This window comes from Mastigoproctus giganteus, chromosome 1, assembly GCF_048544385.1.
Source record: "Mastigoproctus giganteus isolate SK-2022 chromosome 1, ASM4854438v1, whole genome shotgun sequence".
Taxonomy (NCBI): domain Eukaryota; kingdom Metazoa; phylum Arthropoda; class Arachnida; order Uropygi; family Thelyphonidae; genus Mastigoproctus; species Mastigoproctus giganteus.
The window spans coordinates 153727547-153746012 of record NC_143575.1 but is presented as its reverse complement, the minus strand read 5'-3'; the positions used below and the strand labels follow the sequence as shown (position 1 = coordinate 153746012).

The 18466-nt window shown below is 36.5% G+C and overlaps 1 protein-coding gene across 6 annotated transcripts in view; it reads left to right on the top strand.

The window, feature by feature from the left end:
- LOC150091205 (voltage-dependent calcium channel subunit alpha-2/delta-3-like) overlaps positions 1-18466 on the top strand; it is a 1918419-nt gene that overhangs the window by 1793957 nt on the left and 105996 nt on the right. The gene's annotated exons all lie outside the window — the stretch shown is intronic.

Genomic DNA, 18466 nt, shown 5'->3' with positions numbered 1-18466 from the left:
TCCATAGTTTTGCTGATGATAGTACATTGCATTCCATCTTTATGGTTTGAGAAACCTTGCCCTGCACAAATAATCATCTGGAGTGTCCACTACCAATTCCTTAACCGTTGATCTCCAGGTAATTCTCCAAGTGGGAAAAGATAATTTAGTCGATTTCAATCATTCTAAAAGTCAGTCCTGTCTTATATCTCACAAAAAGGATTCTTCTGTTCCTATACTTAACTTTGATGACACTCAGATTTCTAAACACGATCACATATCTCTGTTGAGGATTGTACTGACTTCTAACATCTATAAACACATCACAAATATTTTTTTTTTATTTTTTTTATCAGAACCCCAAACACGAGAGGTATTAGAACCTATAGTACTTAGTACCGTGCTTGGGTTGGAGGTTGAGAAGACGAAAGAAGATATTTGTTGATATTGGACTTGAACTTCTGTAGATTGTAATTTTCAGGAAATACGTATGAAGGAAGGTTATTCCAGAAGACGGCAGTTGAGTGAATAAATAAGGAAGATGAAAAGTTGGTTCTGTGGGTTTGAAGTTGGACAGTAAATAGATGTTGGCTGGTAGCGGCATGTGTTCGGACTGTTTTGAAAGAGAGAGCGGGATTATAGAAGCCAATTCAGAAGAACAGTGCCCATGGAAGTAGAAGAGGCATGCAGCAGAAACAGTGCGTCTATGAGAAAGCGAGGGGAGAGACTCTGTTAGAGATGAATCATTAATTAACCTAACTGCCCTCTTCTGAATGGAATCAAGAAGCTTGAGAGAGGTTTTGGGGGCACCACCCCAGATGTGGGAACAATATTCCATGGCAGGGCGAATTTGCGATTTATACAGAGTGAGCAGCTGTTTGGAAGAAAAGTAACGCCGAGAGCGAAAGAGAAAACCAAGTTTTTTAGATGCAGAGAAAGCAATATTTGTAATGTGCTTGTGCCAAGAGAGATTAGAAGTCAGGGTAATCCCCAAAAGAGATATATCATTTTGCCTAGAAATCGGAGTGTCACTAAAGATAAGCATAGGAGCAGAAGAATCCTTTTTGCGAGATATAAGACAAGATTGAGTTTTAGAAGGGTTGAAATCAACTAAGTTGTCTTTGCCCCTCTGGAGAATTACCTGAAGATCGGCATTTAAGGAATTGGCAGCAGATTTTCGAGAACTTGAAGCTGATTGAGCTGGACAAGGTTTCTCAAAATGGAAAGTTGAATGCAATGTGCTATCATCGGCAAAACTATGGATAGGATTTCCAGTCAATGGAAGAAGGTCATTGATATACAAGAGGAAAAGAGTGGGGGAAAGAACTGAACCTTGGGGGACACCGGCATTAGTGGAGAAGTTAAAAGACAGAGAGCCATCAACAATCACCCTCAGTGAGCGATCAGAGAGAAAACTGGATAACCAATTACTAAAAACAGTTGGCAAACCATAAGATGGAAGCTTCTTTAGAAGACCTTTATGCCAAACATGATCAAAAGCCTTTGAGATGTCAAGAGCAACTACTTGTGTTTCACTGAACCTTTCCATTGAATTAGTCCATAAATGGGTAACATAAGCCAGAATATCACCAGTGTATCGACACTGACGGAATCCATACTGGCGATCGTTGATCAGCCGGAAGGTTACTAGGTAGTTTAAGAGTTGGCGGTTAATTGATTTCTCCATTACTTTAGAAAGAGTAGAAGTAATTGCAATGGGACGATAATTGGATGGGAGGGATTTGTCACCCTTTTTAGGAACTGGCTGGATATGAGCAAATTTCCAAGCAGAAGGAAAAACACCTTTGGAATAAGAAAGTGAAAAAAGGCGGCAAAGAATAGGAGTAAGTTCAGGAGCACAGGTTTTGAGAACAAGTGGAGAAATACCATCAGGACCTGGAGCTTTCTTAGCATCAAGATTCATCAAAATCCTTCTGATATCCTTTTGAAGGAAGACCACAGGAGGCATTGAATGGAGCGTGTTAGGAATGGTGGGAGGTGTTTTACTAAGATCATTAATACATGAGCTCGAAGAAAAATGGTATGCTAGCAGGTCAGCTTTATCCTTGGCTGAAGTGACAACAGAACCATCTGGTTTGGACAGAGGTGGGAGCAGAGATGGGCAAAAGTTGCGGCCAATAGCTTTGTCAAGAGACCAGAATGCTCAGCAACCATTAGGGCAAGAAGCAAGTTTTCTACTCTTATCCTGTTCAAAATCTAGTTTGGATTGATTAATAACTGCTTTACAATTGTTGCAAGCTTTGGTGTAGGCAGAAAATGAAACTGAAGAATTAGAAACAAGCCAATTACGATATGCAACATTCTTCTCTTGGACAGCCTTAGCACATTTATTGGAAAACCAAGGTTTAGATAAAGGACGAGATTTTAAAGTGGAGTGTGGGATAAAGGCTTCCATTCCTGCAAGAATAATTTCACTGACACGATCTGAGCAAACGTTGACATCAGAAGTTTTGAAACAGTAATCAGACCAAGGAAAAGAAGAAAAGAAGTCTCGCAGGTCATCCCATTTTGCATTCTTGTAATGCCAAACAATACGAGGTTGGGAATAGCCATGAGATAAAGGTTCCATTGGAGAAGAGACAATCACCAAGTTGTGATCTGAAGTGCCTAAAGGACCTCTCACTTCAACCTTGTACTTAGAAGGGTTGTTTGTGAGAAAAAGATCAAGAGTAATGGCTGTATGATTAGGATTGTCCGGTATTCTTGTGAATAAATGAACAATCTGTGCTAGGTCATTAGTAATTGCAAAAGCCTCAGCATCTCGATCTGCTGGGTCGGTGTGACTAAAAAACGGAAGCCAGCTGGAGTTGTGAAAGTTAAAATTACCTCACTATTAGGAAAGTTGGACTGGAGAAATCAAGTTGCAAAGAGAGGAAGTCAAAGAGCTCCAAGTGATTAGTGGAGTTGGGAGAACGGTAGAGACAACAGATGAATTTGACACAATGAGGTAGTGAGATTTTAAGCCAGAGAAGATCAAAGAGAGGAGATTCCAAATTGCCAAGTCTCTGACAGGGAATATCAGAACGGACATATGCACAAGTACCACTTTTGAGGTGAAAGGAATCATACAGCAAATAATTTGGACATCTGAGATGAGCAGTAGTTGAATCAACTGATAACTGAGATTCAGTCAGAAAAAAGTACATGGGATTTGGAAGACTGCAAGTGGAAATGGACATCGTTGAGATTGGAATTGAGACCACGTATATTTGTGAAATGAATTAGGAAGTCCTTGGGAGGTTTAGATCTTTTCGCAGATAAGCTTGCTCTATTATTTTGACAATTCATGGTGTATTCAATAATAAGAAAAAGTGGGGGGGACATACTGTATGAAGTAATGAAATTTTTGGATATGGCGTACACGTGGTAAGAATATACCCAGATCCTTGATATAACGTGGCCTCGACAATGCTCCCCGCATACACACTACTCGGACTCCCTCCAGTCACTATCTGGCAGAGTAGAGGTAGCAAGATTATACACTAGCTGATCCGGAAGCCTCCTAGAGAGTTACCAATAGGTTTGGTCCGGTGTACTATCTAGCGGCCGGCCTGCGAACACCGTTTTAGAGCTGTACCCTTGAAATGTAAGGAATATTGGATCTCACCATGACATTCATCTTAACCTCAAAAATCATCAATCATACTGCATGATGGAAGAGATAGGGAAGGGTTGGCCGGAACTTAGCTCTAGAGACTAAACATGGGTTTCACCACTTCAAGCCTCCAATAAGCAAAGTGGTGGTATTTCACCTGTTGATGAGAGTCATCTACCACCTAGTACTGCCTGGGAACATAGAGGGGCGGCGTTCCTCCATGTGGTGTGGGCGCCACACCTCGACCCCTGCTTACGTTGGTTCACACCTGGGTGGTCACCCACCATGTACTTGTGCATGAAGGTTATACCCAGGATTACTTACAGTCCCACCATCGTGAAGGTGCAAGCAGAGGATTTGGCTGTCATAGACTGTCCGGACGTCGCTGAAATTGGGTCCACTTGACTTGAGTGTCACCCGAATATCAGTTCCATCAGCATTTTAGACTCCCAGGTAGCAAGAACAGCTTGTCTGGCATATCTGAGAGAATGTCTGTGACAACCTCAAGGACCATTCCGAATTGCTTCCTCTGTGTCTAAAAATCTGGGTTTTCTCTTTAACTCTCGGTGTTAATTTTGTATTCTAAACAGCTACTCACTCTGTACAAATCTCAAATCCGTGCTACCATGGAATATTGTTCCGACATCTAGAGTAGCACTCCCAAAACCTCTCTGAGGCTTCTAGACTCCATTCAAAAGAGGGCAGTTAGGTTAATTAATGACCTATCTCTATCAAAGTCTCTCCACTTTCTTTCTTTCTTACTCTCTCATAGAAGTTTTGCTTCTGCTACATGCCTTTTCAGTAGATGCTTCCATAGTCACTGTTCTTCTGAATTGGCTTCTATAATTCCTGCTTTCTCTTCCAAACCACTCCAACCAACTTGCTGCAACCAATCAGCGTACTTTTACTGTCTGACTTCAAACTCACAAAACCAGCTTTACTTCTTCATCATTTATTCCTTCAACTTTTCTGGAACAACCTCCCTTCATATGTATTTCCTCAAAATTACAATTTACAGAAATTCAAGTCTAATGTTAAAGTATCTCCTTTCACCTTCTCAACCTTCACCCCATTCATGGTTGTAAATATTGTAGGTTCTAATGCCTTTCGTGCTTTGGGATTTCATTTAAAAAACTTTCTGTGAATTAAAAAAAATTTCACCTGGAATAAGTTTTGTAAATTTCCAACAGTGGATAATTTATTGCCATATAAAAAGCAAAAGCAAAGGCAGAAAAGTTCAGCAGAAGGCAAATAAAGATTAATTTGGAGGAAAATACAGTCGTTGATTGGTAGGTGTGAATTGCAAATCCCAATCTTGCAAAGGAATGGTCAAGAGATAACTACTCAAGGTGAAATTGCTAATACTTTTGCAGAAGCCTTTTAAATGGCATCCTCAGCTCTTCTTATTCTTCAAGGAGAGAGGAAGAGGAACAGTAAAGACTAAATTTGACTCTCTCTCTCCCCCCCACCCTCCTGATAGTCTGAAGTCCCTGCTAGCCTTATACAATCAAATTTTCTTTAAAAACACTGATTCATCTGATTGGATACATGCAATTATCCCTCCCAGGGCATGATTGAGCAGTTCCCCCAAACAGGGTGCCAAAATTTAGGGGGTGCAAAATGCTCTGAAAAATCACTGATTTGCTGTAAATTTCAAGTCAGAGAGGGTGCACCAAAAAATCTTGCACAGCGCATTGATAGACCTGGGGCCATTTCGGGTCCTTCCTATTCCTACAGCTGAGAAAAAATTGTCTAATCCAAAGTATTGTCCCATATCTTTAATGAGTTGTATAGGTAAAATATTGGAATGAATGGTGTGCTAAAGATTCACTTAGCTGTTTGAAAAATGGAATGTATTATCAATATCTTAATTTGGTTTTAGGATAAGCCAATCCACCTTGGATCTACATGTGCTCAGGTAGAAACAAAAATTAGAAATACTTTCATTACAAAACAGCATTTAATTATGGTAAACTTTGATATTGAAAAAGCCTTTTGACTGTACATGGAGAGATGAAATTCTTCAAGATCTTTATAAAGCTGGCTTTAGAGGTAATATCCCTGAATTTTTACAGAATTTCCTTTCATTAAGAACTTTTCATGCCCAATGTGGGACAGTGACCTCAACCTTAAAAGTACAAGAAGGAAACCTCACCTTTGAGATAAAGATATGGATGTACTTTAGGAGTTGCTTTCAACGGCATGCTCCTAATAAAAAAACAGGAATTCATTTGAAATGAATTTTACTTTGTCTGTATATTGTTTTCATTTTGTTAAGCTTTCAAGAATTTATGAGAAATAAGTTCCCATTTTGATTAAAAGGCATTGTAAATTTAGTTGAAGCCATTCAGTTTTACAATGCATTCAAAGCTCACACACTTATTTATCCTTCCAAAATTTGACTAATGGCTGATATTTGGGAATGATAGAATGGTTTTTGTAGTGTGCGCAGTTAACATACTTTGTATTGGAACCTTATTGTAAATGCATTTCTACATTGAAGGCTTCTTTCTCGTCTGCAAATTTTAACCTAACAGCTTTCTTTTGAAAATTTTCCTAACCAAATTTCAAATAATGAAACTGTTGTATATAATTGACTGAATAAAACATTAAATAAGATTAAGTTAGTCTGCAATTAATAAACACATGCACAACAAAGTTGCAAAATATCCAAATGCATAAACTATTCACCTAGCCTAATTGGTTGTCATCAAAATTTTTTTGAAATATTCCATTAGGACTTGGTCAAAATTTTCAATCTCTGATAAAATGAAAGCTCACAATCCATGCACTCCACAGTGAGGAAATGCATGTGCTGCACTGCAGACTTGTCAGCTACTGTTAGAAAAGCTCTTTTACCATTAAAATTTTATTCAGAATATCCTTTCATTCACAATTTAAAAGTCCTTAGAATTAATAGAATTAATGCCACTCGAGCCCGTCACCACAAAATACTGAGGATGCGGAAAGGTCAGGGAATGACCACCGCATATCCCGGAGCAATATGGCCTTAGTTGCTAATGCTCCGAAAAACCAAATAACAAACAACAAACAATTAATGCCACCTATTCTTGAATTAAATGCATCATAAATTTCCTAGCAGCAGTTAAAGCCTATGTGCATACATTTCTTGTAATCCTTTAATATAAGGATTTAAGGTCAGTATAGCCTTTTACTTGTGATTCTTGATCATTATGTAAGGTCAAAGTGATTGTCATTAGAAGGTCATATGATTTAATCAATGGCTATATTGACCAGTAAACACCTTGAAGTAAGTTATCCACACAACTGACTCCTGAACTGGCGTGTTCAGGATGTGTTTCACATACTGAGTTCCAGAGTGCACTGTTGACATTGCCAACGAGTTATCCAGTCGTCCATTTTTCTTTAGTTAGCATTTAACGATTTCAAAACGAGAAGTAACAGCATCACATTCAATGTGTTAAATTTTAAAAATAAAGAGAAAAGATGAAAAATGCTTTTCAAGTTGTGCATAACATACAGTCTGAATGATATTCACTGCCAATTGTGATTAGCTAATAAGAGGCGCACATTGTATCACCGAGGAAAACTCAATGGCATTAGGAAGGAGCGAGTGTATTAATATCAATAAAACTCATGCTATGATATTATTGGAAGGTGGAATTGATAATAATAATAAAAAAAAAAAAAAAAAAAAATCTGTTTATACTCCAGCATGACCACATAGATCAGAAGAAGTTACAGCTAATCATTTGTGACAAGAATACAATCATTAATCATATTTAGCAGTCATTCATGACTCGAACCACATGACAGTTGATTAATGACGTTATTCAGCGTTCAAAATGATTAGCTGTTTGGGTTAACCTTAGTTTGAGCCCACAGGATTACTAAACATGGTTGATGATTATATTCTTGTCAGAAATTATGTGTAAACCCCTGTGACCCATATAGTCATCTCAGAGTATAAACATCATATAGAGTGTTTCAATTAAAATACACTGAGGTCTGTCTTGTTTATTTTTTGGTTTAGGTTATTTGTTGTCTAGACCTTTTTTGTCATATTTGGGCTGAAATTTTTGAATTTGATATTTTAATATTTTAATTGGACTAAGTATTACCATTTAGAATTTCAATTTCTAAATTTAAATTTTGCCTAATCATGGTGGGAAAGTTGATCTTCCTTACTGATTTATTCTAAAAACGACATTGCTTTTGAAACGAATAAATTGATTTTATTTGATGATAAAAAACAAACACAACTGTATGTGTTGATTACTTTTCAGCAGACACACTTAGCTGTGTTGAATAGCAAACTGTACAAGTGCTGTTATACATTGCACTCCTTTGATTTCATTGAAAATAATGAAATAAAGAAATAACATTAAAAAGAATTATCTTAAAAAAAATTCTGTGGCACAAAGCAGCAATTTCATGAAATAGAAGTTTAAGGTAAAAATAAACAAATGTACAATAATAAATTCATTGTCAAGAAATAAAAAAGTGGGTTATAAAGGAAATTGGAATTGGATGTATGTTTTGGTGCTTAATTTTTAGATTTTGGCATTTGTTATCAAAGATCTGTTATCAATCTGCAGCCATTATTTCACAAATTAAAGGTTGTAATGTAACTAATAACAACAATGGCAAATTCAAATAGTTTTAATTTTATAACCAAATAGTAGATGCATATACAGTGATCCCTTGCTTTTTTCGGTCTCTCGTTCAAAGTTATGCGTCTAGTCTGTTTCCTGTGTACACACTGTGATAGCTGTGTGCATGCGTGCGCGCGCGCACACACACACACACACACACACACATATGCAGCTGTATATGTGTGCATGTCATCACCAGTAAGGCTCCGGTGCACACTGGTATAGTTGAATTTTTCGTCAGTTGAGAGTGGTTGTGAGATTATTACGGTGACGTTCGTGTATGCTTGTTGCCTTCTACAAACACTTCTTTTTTTACCTTTATCAACTAAAAATGGGACCTAAAAGTGGAACTTTTAGATAAAATTAAAGACCTGTAATCTTTCATGGCCATAGGGAAAATATACGGCATTAATGAGTGTACAGTGCGGTACATTTATAAAAAGGAGAAGGAAATCCACCACAGTGTTTTGCGGCTAGTGAACCAAAGAGTGCAAAGATTGTTTCTCGTGTACACGAAAAAGTGTTAAGTAAAATGGAAAGAGTGCTGAGTATGTGGATGGAAAACAATATAAAAAAGGGATTGTCAATTGATTCGACAACTTTAAGAGAAAAAGCAGAATCTCTTTATAACTATTATCACGAAGAAAAAGGTGGAGAAAGATCATCTTCTGAAAATTCTACAAAAACCTTCACTGCCAGCAAAGGTGGTTTGAAGGATTTAAAAGATTTTCTTGAAGAAATTTAAAGGTGATTGACGATGCAGCTTCTGCTGACCAAGAAGCAGCAGCAGCAGTTTCCCCTGAAGAATTTCGCAAAATAATTGAGGAGAAGGGGTACATGCTGGAAGAAGTGTTTAATGCAGATGAGTCTGTCTTTACTGGAAGAGAATGCCTAACAGAACCTATGTTAAGAGGAAAAATGGATTCCAGAATTTAAAGCAAGGAAAGATAGAGTGACACTTTTATTTTGGGCAAATGTAGCAAGCGATATGATCAAACCTGCTATGCTTTTCCATTCCCGAAACCTGAGAGCTTTAAAGAGAAAAAACAAAATGAACTCCCTGTCTACTGGTAAATAACAAAAAGCATGGGTAACATGAGAATTGTGCCTGGATTGGTTTAAGCATTGCTTTCTATCTGAAGTAGAGAAGTACCTGTCGTTGAAAAATCTTTCGTTCAAAGTTATGCTTATCCTGGACAATGCGCCAGGACATCCAGAGGAATTAAAACATCTAAATAAAAATGCAGAAGTCATCTTTCTGCCACCTAACATGACTTCTCTCATTCAACCGTTAGATCAAGGTATAATTCAGATGTTCAAAGCTCATACGTAAAATTGCTTTTTTGTCAAATTTTCAATTCAATGGAAGAAAATTCAAATGTTGAAGTAATGCAGAGCTGGAAAAAATTCAATATTGCAGATTGCATTGTCACAGTTAAAGAAGCACTGAAGGAACTAAAACAGGACTCGGTCAATGCTGAAAAAAGTTAGGGCTGGAAGCTGTAAAAAATTCCACTAAAATCCTTTCTGCTGACCAAGAAATACAAGAAATTATTAACAAGGTACATTGTATTGAAAGGGAGGGATTGTCTGACATGATACCTGTGGAGGTAGAAGAACTCTTACAAGAGCCTAATTATGAGTTAACACAAGAGGACCTTGATGAGCTTATGCAAAGTTCAACGGATCTAGAAGAAAAAGAAGAGGAAGAGGAAACGAATGTGAACCAATGGATGCTAGTCTTTTGCGGATCTATTTAAAGCACAAAAGCCGTGAATTTAATCCTTCAATGGAAAGGAGTATGAAAATTGCTCAAGAATTGGAACAGGCATTTGCGCCGTACACCATGCTGTACAAAGTAATGAAGCAAAAAATAAAGCAGCTCCCTGTACCACTGTTTTTTCATAAAATTAAATTAATATTTTTCCTTTATGTTAACTAATAAGATATGCGTGTTCAATGAACATACGTAGGATAATTAAAAATTATTTTTCTTTAGTTTTGATATAGAAAAAAATTATTTTTCTTTAGTCTTCCTTCTTGAAAATTAACATTTTCAAGAAGGAAAATATCCCTTAAAAAAAAGTGTGGAAGAAATGAGCCACTGAACTTCAATTGAACACTGACAGTTGTGTGTACATTTAATTTTTAAAAAAAGTTTTTCTGAGAGGGGAGTAACCACGGAGATCAATTATTGATTGATCGGGGCATCAATTATTTGCAGATTTTCGCTATTTGTGATAAGTCTTTGAACGCATCCCAGCGAATATCAAGGGAATACTGTGTATATCAAATAATAATTTAAATGATACAGGCAGTATAATTTTGAAAGCAAGTGGAAACCACAGTAAAATAAAAAGCCAATGTTTGATTTAAATGTTGGGATGTCAATTTGAGTGTCCCATGAATTGCTACATTCTCATTGGTCCATTGGGAATGGCAAATATAGACACAAATTGACCCTTCAGTTGGCACAGAAAAATCCAGAATATGTACCGAATTTATTAAAGGCCAGAAGCACGAAATTTATATATCATAGTGTTGTGTGAACTACATAAACTGAATGAAGGTAGCAGTGAAATTCGTTAGAAGTACAACTTCTTGGTGTTTATTCACATGCACATTTCTAAAACTGTGTCAGAGCACGTTCTCCAAAAACATTTATGCAAGGTGGTACTGTTAAATTGGAGAATGGACCAAAATTCTAAAGCAACAGCAATAATCACTTTGTGCTAGCTGAAATAGTGATTCATAAAAAAAAAAGGACAGAAATGTGTCTAGACTTTGGAACATGTTCGCAAAGGTACTGTAGCCTTCTTCCTTGTAACTCATCTGAGGAGGATCTGCTAGTGATGGATGATGAAGAGTTGGAGGAACTAAGGTTTTAAGAACAACTGAATACAACAGTTGTAAAATTAGAAAGAATTGAATGTGAAGAAAAAGGTGAAAGAGAGTAAGAGTAGAAGAGGAAGAAATGGATAGTGGTGATAGTGTATGTCTATAAATGGAAAAAGACGTTTGTGAGGAATTTATGTAAATTAAACAGGTATGGACCAGACTCCAAAAATTTCTCTTTTGTGATGCAAATAAAGTGACTTGAGCTGCAATTAACAGTTTCTTTCAATGTGGGGCACATTGGAAGATAAACCATTAGATTGTTTGTAGAAAATTGAGTGAAGAATCGTAGACAATTAGCTCATGAACAAGAGCAACAATTTTAAACTTATGCCTGTGTTAGAGAAAGGGAAAGAAGTTAAAAAGGGTAATACAACAATAGGGGCCTTGATTAATGAAGAAATTAAAGGTAAAGGGTACAAGAAAGATTAGAGACAAAGAAATATTAGAAGTGGACTCTATGAGTGATTTGTACAAATTGCAGAACAATAAGAAGTTGGAAGAGACTGGTCTGAAAGTTGAAGTCCCAAAGAAGCCTGGATTAAAGGTAATAGTTTATTATGTTAAAAATTATGTCCAGAAAGTGGAGTTTATACAAGAAATTTGGGATAGAAATTTGAATGAACATGGATATAGTTTGGGGTGAAGTAAAGATGGAAATGATTATGGGATCTATTTTCTCAGGAAAAGAAAGTCCAAAATGTTTTAAATGTTTATCTTACAGCATGTGTATTAATGCAAGGGGAAGACCCCGTGTGGACATTGTGGAGGAGAGGGACACGTATTTAAAGATCGTCAAAAGAAAAAGGAAGGTGCTGTTTGTTTTAATTGTAAGCAGAAAATTAAGGATTTTTGCCATTCAATTCGAAGCAAGGGGTGCAGTGAATATAAAAAGTATTATGAGCAGCATAGAACTAGATTAGATTATGGATAGAAGGGAGATAGAATTTAAAAAGCTCAAAGCATTGCAAGTGAACAGGCAAAGATCCTATAATGTTGCTTTGCAATTAAGTCAAAAGATGGATGAGAAGAATTGTAATGTTCTTCTTCTCCAGGAGTCATACATGTTGGAAACCTTGCTAAAGGTTTTAAGATAACTGATAAGATAGTACAGTCCAAAGTAAACAGTCAGGCTGCTGTGGTGGTAAGAAATGCAGAGCTAGTTGTGGCACAAATTGAAAAGTTGTGTTTTACACATGGAATTTGTGTCAAGATATTAAGTGAGATAGGAAGTGTGTATATAGTGAATTTATTTTGCCAATTCTGGGATGAACTGCAGCCTTATCTGAATTATATAGAAAAAGTGGTAACAGTGTTACAAGGAAAGGGAATAGTGATAGATATGGGCTTGAATGCAAGTTCAACAACTTGGGGAAGTCTTGAGACAGATGCATGAGGAGATTAATTAGAAGTGTTGGTAAGTTGAAGGTTAAATGTGATGAATGAGCCGGACCAGCACTACGTTTTATATTATAGTGTTACAAGGAAAGAGAATAGTGATAGATATGGGCTTGAATGCGAGTTCAACAACTTGGGGAAGTCTTGAGACAGATTAATTAGAAGTGTTGGTAAGTTTAAGGTTAAATGTGGTGAATGAGCTGGGCCAGCACTACTTTTTATACTATACAGGTCAAGTCTGATATAGATTTAATAATAACTACAGATGCCTTGTAGAATATGATATGGTATTGGAGAGTAAAGGAGGGCTGGTCTACCAGTGATCATAGATGTATCTTTTTGAGATATAAGGATAGAAGGGATTAAAAAGTTTAAAGAGAGTTTTTCAGGCAATTCTGTGAACTGGCAGTGTTTTGAAGATGAGGTAATAAAGAGACTTAGGGAAAGGAGACAAGAAATTGACAGCAGCCTTACTGGAGAAAGGGCTGAGAAAATTGTTAATATACTGTATGAGATTTTCAGTGGGTCTATGAGGAGGAGCACAAAATTGAAAACAGTAGCGCCATGGTAAAATGAGGTCTTGTTGGGAATGAGGAGGAGGGTGAATGAAGCTAGGAGGAATTTCCAGAGAGCTGTAGAAGAGGGATTAGTGAGCAAGTAAAGGTGTTAAAAAGGCAATATCGGCAGATAAGAAGAGTATGTAAATAAAATTTAAAAAAGAAAAAAGAGAAGTATGGCAAAAGTATATAAAGGAGGAAATGAATAAAAATGTGTGGGAATTGCCTTATAAGTTATTATTTGATAAAATGAAAGTGGATCAGATATGTAGTACAATTAAGTCCGAAGGTCAGAGTACGCGGGACTCCTTTACATACAAAAGTATGTAAAGGAGGAAATGAATAAAAATGTGTGGGGATTGCCTTATAAGTTATCACAGTTCATTCCAATGATTTGGGACACATCGGGACTAGTGCATTTTGGCCCGATTAAGCGGCTGCCCCAATTTTCCGAAGTTTCACGTAAATAGTTAAAAATACAATGTAACCCCCCCCCCCTTTACAATTAGTTCACCGTACAATCAAATCACGTTACGACGAACTCAACATAGTAAAGTACTGTTCACTATATGATGTGTAGTAAGCGCTAGTCATTGTGATCACGTTTGTGAATTGAATTTTAATTCTATTAAACAGCAATTCTAATTAAAGAAAATAGGAGGAATATTATCCACAGGCTATAAAAGCAAAGATATATTAAGCACAAATTTACCCTTTATTACCTTACCAATTAAAAAATTAAATGATACGAGAAAATCGGAAAAAATATGTGATAATCGGAATAATAAATACGTACTGTAATATGTACATACGAACTAGTTGACATTTCTGTTCACTGACATTTGTGGGTGGAGATTAAAATTTAAAACAGTAAAAAGATAAGCAATCAATAACAAAGAACACGGCACACACCAATTGCAAGTAACATAATACGTGCAAGTGAGAACAGAGTAATGAGTTACAAAGCTTTAAAAATAGGAATGAAGAGATCTGAAAATTAATTTTTTTTTATATGATTGAAGATTTCATGGAAGTGTAAACACATTTCACCATAATAATCCACAGAATTCCAGCTGTCGGTATTATTGCAAATTCAGTAAGATCGAGTTTACTGTCCGTTTATGATAGATTTCACTAACAGAAAAGCCCAATAAACAGGTGACTGCTAATTGTTTTATGGTTGTGACCTCCAGAGTTTCGACCAAACCACGTGGTACCGTCGGAGCCAATCGTAGGGTAATCTCCAGTGCTGTGGTCTCCTGCCCCGATTAAACGGAATGCTGTCCCAATTAAGCGAAGTAACCCTGGCTATTTTCTCAGTTGGTTTCGGTTTTTTAAGATTTGCCCCAAATAAACAGCTGCCCCGATTAACCGGTGGCCCAAATAACCAGAATCCACTGTATTTGATAAAATGAAAGTGGATCAGATATTTAGTACAATTAAGTCCAAAGGTCAGAGTACGAGGGATTGGGAATCCTCCATGCGAAGTTTGCTATTTTAATTGTTTCCAATGGATCATCCTAATTTGGATAATAAAGAACAAAGAGAAATTAGAAGATTAAATGAAGAATATAGGGGCATGCAAGAAAATGAAGAATTGATTATGGAAAGAGAGCCAAGAACAGCATTGGAAAAAGTTAAGATAAGAAAAGCACCAGGTAAAGATGGCCTGTTACCAGAAAAGAATTGGTGGAAGTATATAATATATGCTTGAATGAGAAGGTATTTCCAAAATCTTGGAAGGAGGCATACATAAGAATATACTTAAAAATATTACTTAAAAATAGAGAGAGAAAAAAGAGAACCCTCCATCATATATACCTGTGGTATTGTTGCCAGTAATTGCTAAAGTCTTTGAAAGGATATTAATGGATAGATTGGAAAGTTATTATGAGAGTAGTGTTATGAGTAGCCCAAGAGAGTTTGGCTTTTGAAGGGGCAAATCTACTGAAGATGCTTGTGAAAATGATGTCATATGTACAGGAGACTTCTAAAAATTATGTCTTGGGTATATTTATTGACTTCAAGGGGGCATTTGACCAAATGTGGTGGCCAAGTTTTTTGGCAAGTTTAAAGAAGATGAAATGTACTGGGCAGTTCTGTGGAGCCTTACAAGATTATTTTAGACAGAGGAGAGTAACAATAGTCACAAGATATGGGAAGGTTACCCAGGAAGTAACTTGAGGTGCCTCACAAGGGTCTATAATAGGCCCTTACAGTTGGAACATAATACTAGATGAGCTACTGGTTCAGTAGTGGGTAGGATGTGAACCAGTAGCATATGCTGATGATTTGTTGGTGATAGTAGTAGGGAAATCAAGAAAAGAACTTGAGGAAAGGACAAGAATAGCAATGGAGCAAGTGGAGAGATGTGCTGATGTCCATAAAATGGAGGTTTCGATGAATAAGTCTTGCATGGTTCTGCTCAAAGGGAAATTAAGCAAAGTTAGAAGACCAACCACTAAGATATTTGGCACTCCAGTGACATATATCCCCTTGGTCAAGTACCAAGGAGTTTTTTTGGATGAAAATGTCCTTGCCTCACATGCAAAAATTGCCTTAGAGAAAAAATAAGAATGGTATATATGAAGATAAAAAGAGTCACAAGGGTAGAATGGGGAGTTATGAGTAAGTCCTTAGAGCTCCTTTATAAATGTACCTTTGTAACTATTGTGATGTATGAGGCAGGGGGGCATAGGATTAGTAATAGCCACAATAAGAGACTTCTTATTTCAGCTCAGAGATTTGCCCTTTTGGCGGTGATGCAGGCATGCAGAACCATTTCAAATGATGCCTGCAAGTTGTTGCAGGAAAGGAGCATATAGATTTGGTGATTTTGAAAAGAACAATGGAATATGCAATCAAGAATAATAAGAATCTGAAAATTGAAAAGAAAAGATTGCAACAAATTGACAGCATATGGCAAGAAAGATAGAACGGTTCTTCAATGGGTCATGTCACCTATGCCTTTCTGCCTGGGGTGAAAACCATGAAAGAGATCCAACCTTGACTGGGTCTTGGTATGTTTATGACAATGTTAATAACAGGACATGGAATGAAGAAAAGACTGGTGGAGTTAGGGGCTGAGAATGATCCTATGTGTTCTTGTGGCTCGAATAGAGGATACAGAACATATTTTGACACAATGCATGAGAAATAGTGTACAGAGAAATAGCTTGATTAGGCAGATTGGCTCCATCTCATACACCTGGAGTGACTTTTTTAAAATCAGGGAGTGGTATGAAGCTTTTACTGAATTTGTAAATGAGGTGAATAGAATTAGAAGATTGTAAATAGTGTATATATTGTAAATATGTTTTTAGTTGAATTTTAATGTTTGCACTGAGTTTAGGAGTTTTGTTTATATTTTGATAAAAATATATACAGTAAATGTACAAAAATGCAAAAATGCTAAAATATATCGAGTTTTATGTTTAGAGTTTAAGTTTTCTCTAACAAGAATCACAATTAATAGGAGTTACGCTTTTGAAGTTCAAAATTGATAGGCACCTCCGTAGCCAGGTGGGAAGGAGCAGCAGTGCGTAGCACACGCTTCTTGATTAGACCGGGGTTCGAGCCCGTCACCACCAATTACGGAGGATGGGGAAAGGTCAGGGAATGACCACCGCATATTCCCGGAGCAATATGGCCTTAGTTGCTAATGCTCCTAAAAACCAAATAACAAACAAACAAACAAAATTGATAATTAAAGTTCTAGAGAGTGAAGAACTCCCTCCTCAGGGCAGGGGTGGTAACATATCCCCAAGGCTTGATTTATCAATAGGGGAGATACGGCTAAGGATCAATAGTTTAAAATTGATAGGTTAGCGAGATAAAGTGCGGATGAGCTGAGGCTCAGGTGTGGTGATGATGGCACTTGCAACTAGCAGTGCATTGGAAGCATTTTTCACAAATGGGATCAAGCACAAGCAGATTTGGAGGTGCCTTCAAAACAACAAACTGCATCCCTATCATTTGTTTTTACAACAACGTTTGCATGAAAGTGATGTGCAAAGCACTTGGAATTTTTCAATTTTCTTGGAATTTTTCAATTAACAAAGGAAGAAGAAAATCAGTTTTCTCAGCAATATCCTGTGGACTGACAAGGCTACCTTCACTCAAGTTGGCTTTACCAATCAGCACAATTCCTGCCAGTTGGTAAGCCAATAAGCATGTATCAATTAAAACCCATACTGTTTCAGATATGATTGCCATGAGGGAGATAGTCTGTCAATGTATGGTGTGGCATATGAAGAGATGAAGTCGTCCACCCAGTTTTTCTTCATTATGTATTTGACTGGTTAAAAAGTTACATAAAGATCAAAGTCCAAACAACTTGTTTGATTCCAGTGCAATGGTCTCCCACTGCACAAAATTATAACAGTACAACAGTGGCTAGGAAGGCCAGTATATAGGATATAGAAGGAGGTGATGTGTCTTGGCCACCACATTTTCCAATCCCTTCTTTAGACTTTTTCTTTTTTGCGTTTCATTAAACCAAAAGTGTATACAAAATATTCATTAATAATTCCAACAAGCTCAATAGGAGAATACATAATGCATATTCAGAAATTAAAAGTGTTATTCTAAAGAATGTTCATTCTAATTTATTATGTAGATAATAAATTAGAACAAACATAGTTGGTATTGTGGCCACATCAAGTTTATGAATTATATTTAAAGCACATGTTGGCTCTCTTTCAAAAGCATGCTGCCTAGTCTCTTGTATAAACAATGTGCAGTGCTGTAAATTATGTGTATCTTCTGTTTTGTTATAAGATTAGAATTGTTTTGATGTGCCATTGTTGTTATTAGTTACGTTGTTACCTTTCATTTGTGCAAATAATATCGGCAGCCATACAATGTTATTGAATATTACTGATAACTAATCTTTGTTAACAAATGGCCAAAATCACAAAGTTAAGCACTGAAATATCTATTTTCATTTCATTTATCCGCACCTTTTTTTTATGTCTTGACAATGAATTTATTATTACACACTTGTTTTTTTTTTTAACTTCTATTTCATGAAATTGCTGCTTTCCACTCAAAATTTTTTTTAAAAATAATTCTTTTGGATGTTATGTCTTTCGTCATTATTTGCAAGAGGAGACTTGACACATAACTGCCCCTGTATCAGAAAGCAACTATTGCATACAACTGTTGTGTGCTTTTTTTTTTTTTTTTTATTCAAATAAAATTTGTTTCCATTCGTTTCAGAAGTACACCAATGATGTTTTTAGAATAAACTGAGAACAGGGAGCAACATCGCTACTGAGAAATAAACAATTAAGCAAAATTTAAATTTAGAAATTGTTAATTCTAAACAGTAATACTTAGTCCAATTTAAACATCAAATTCAAAAATCTAAAGCCCAAATATGA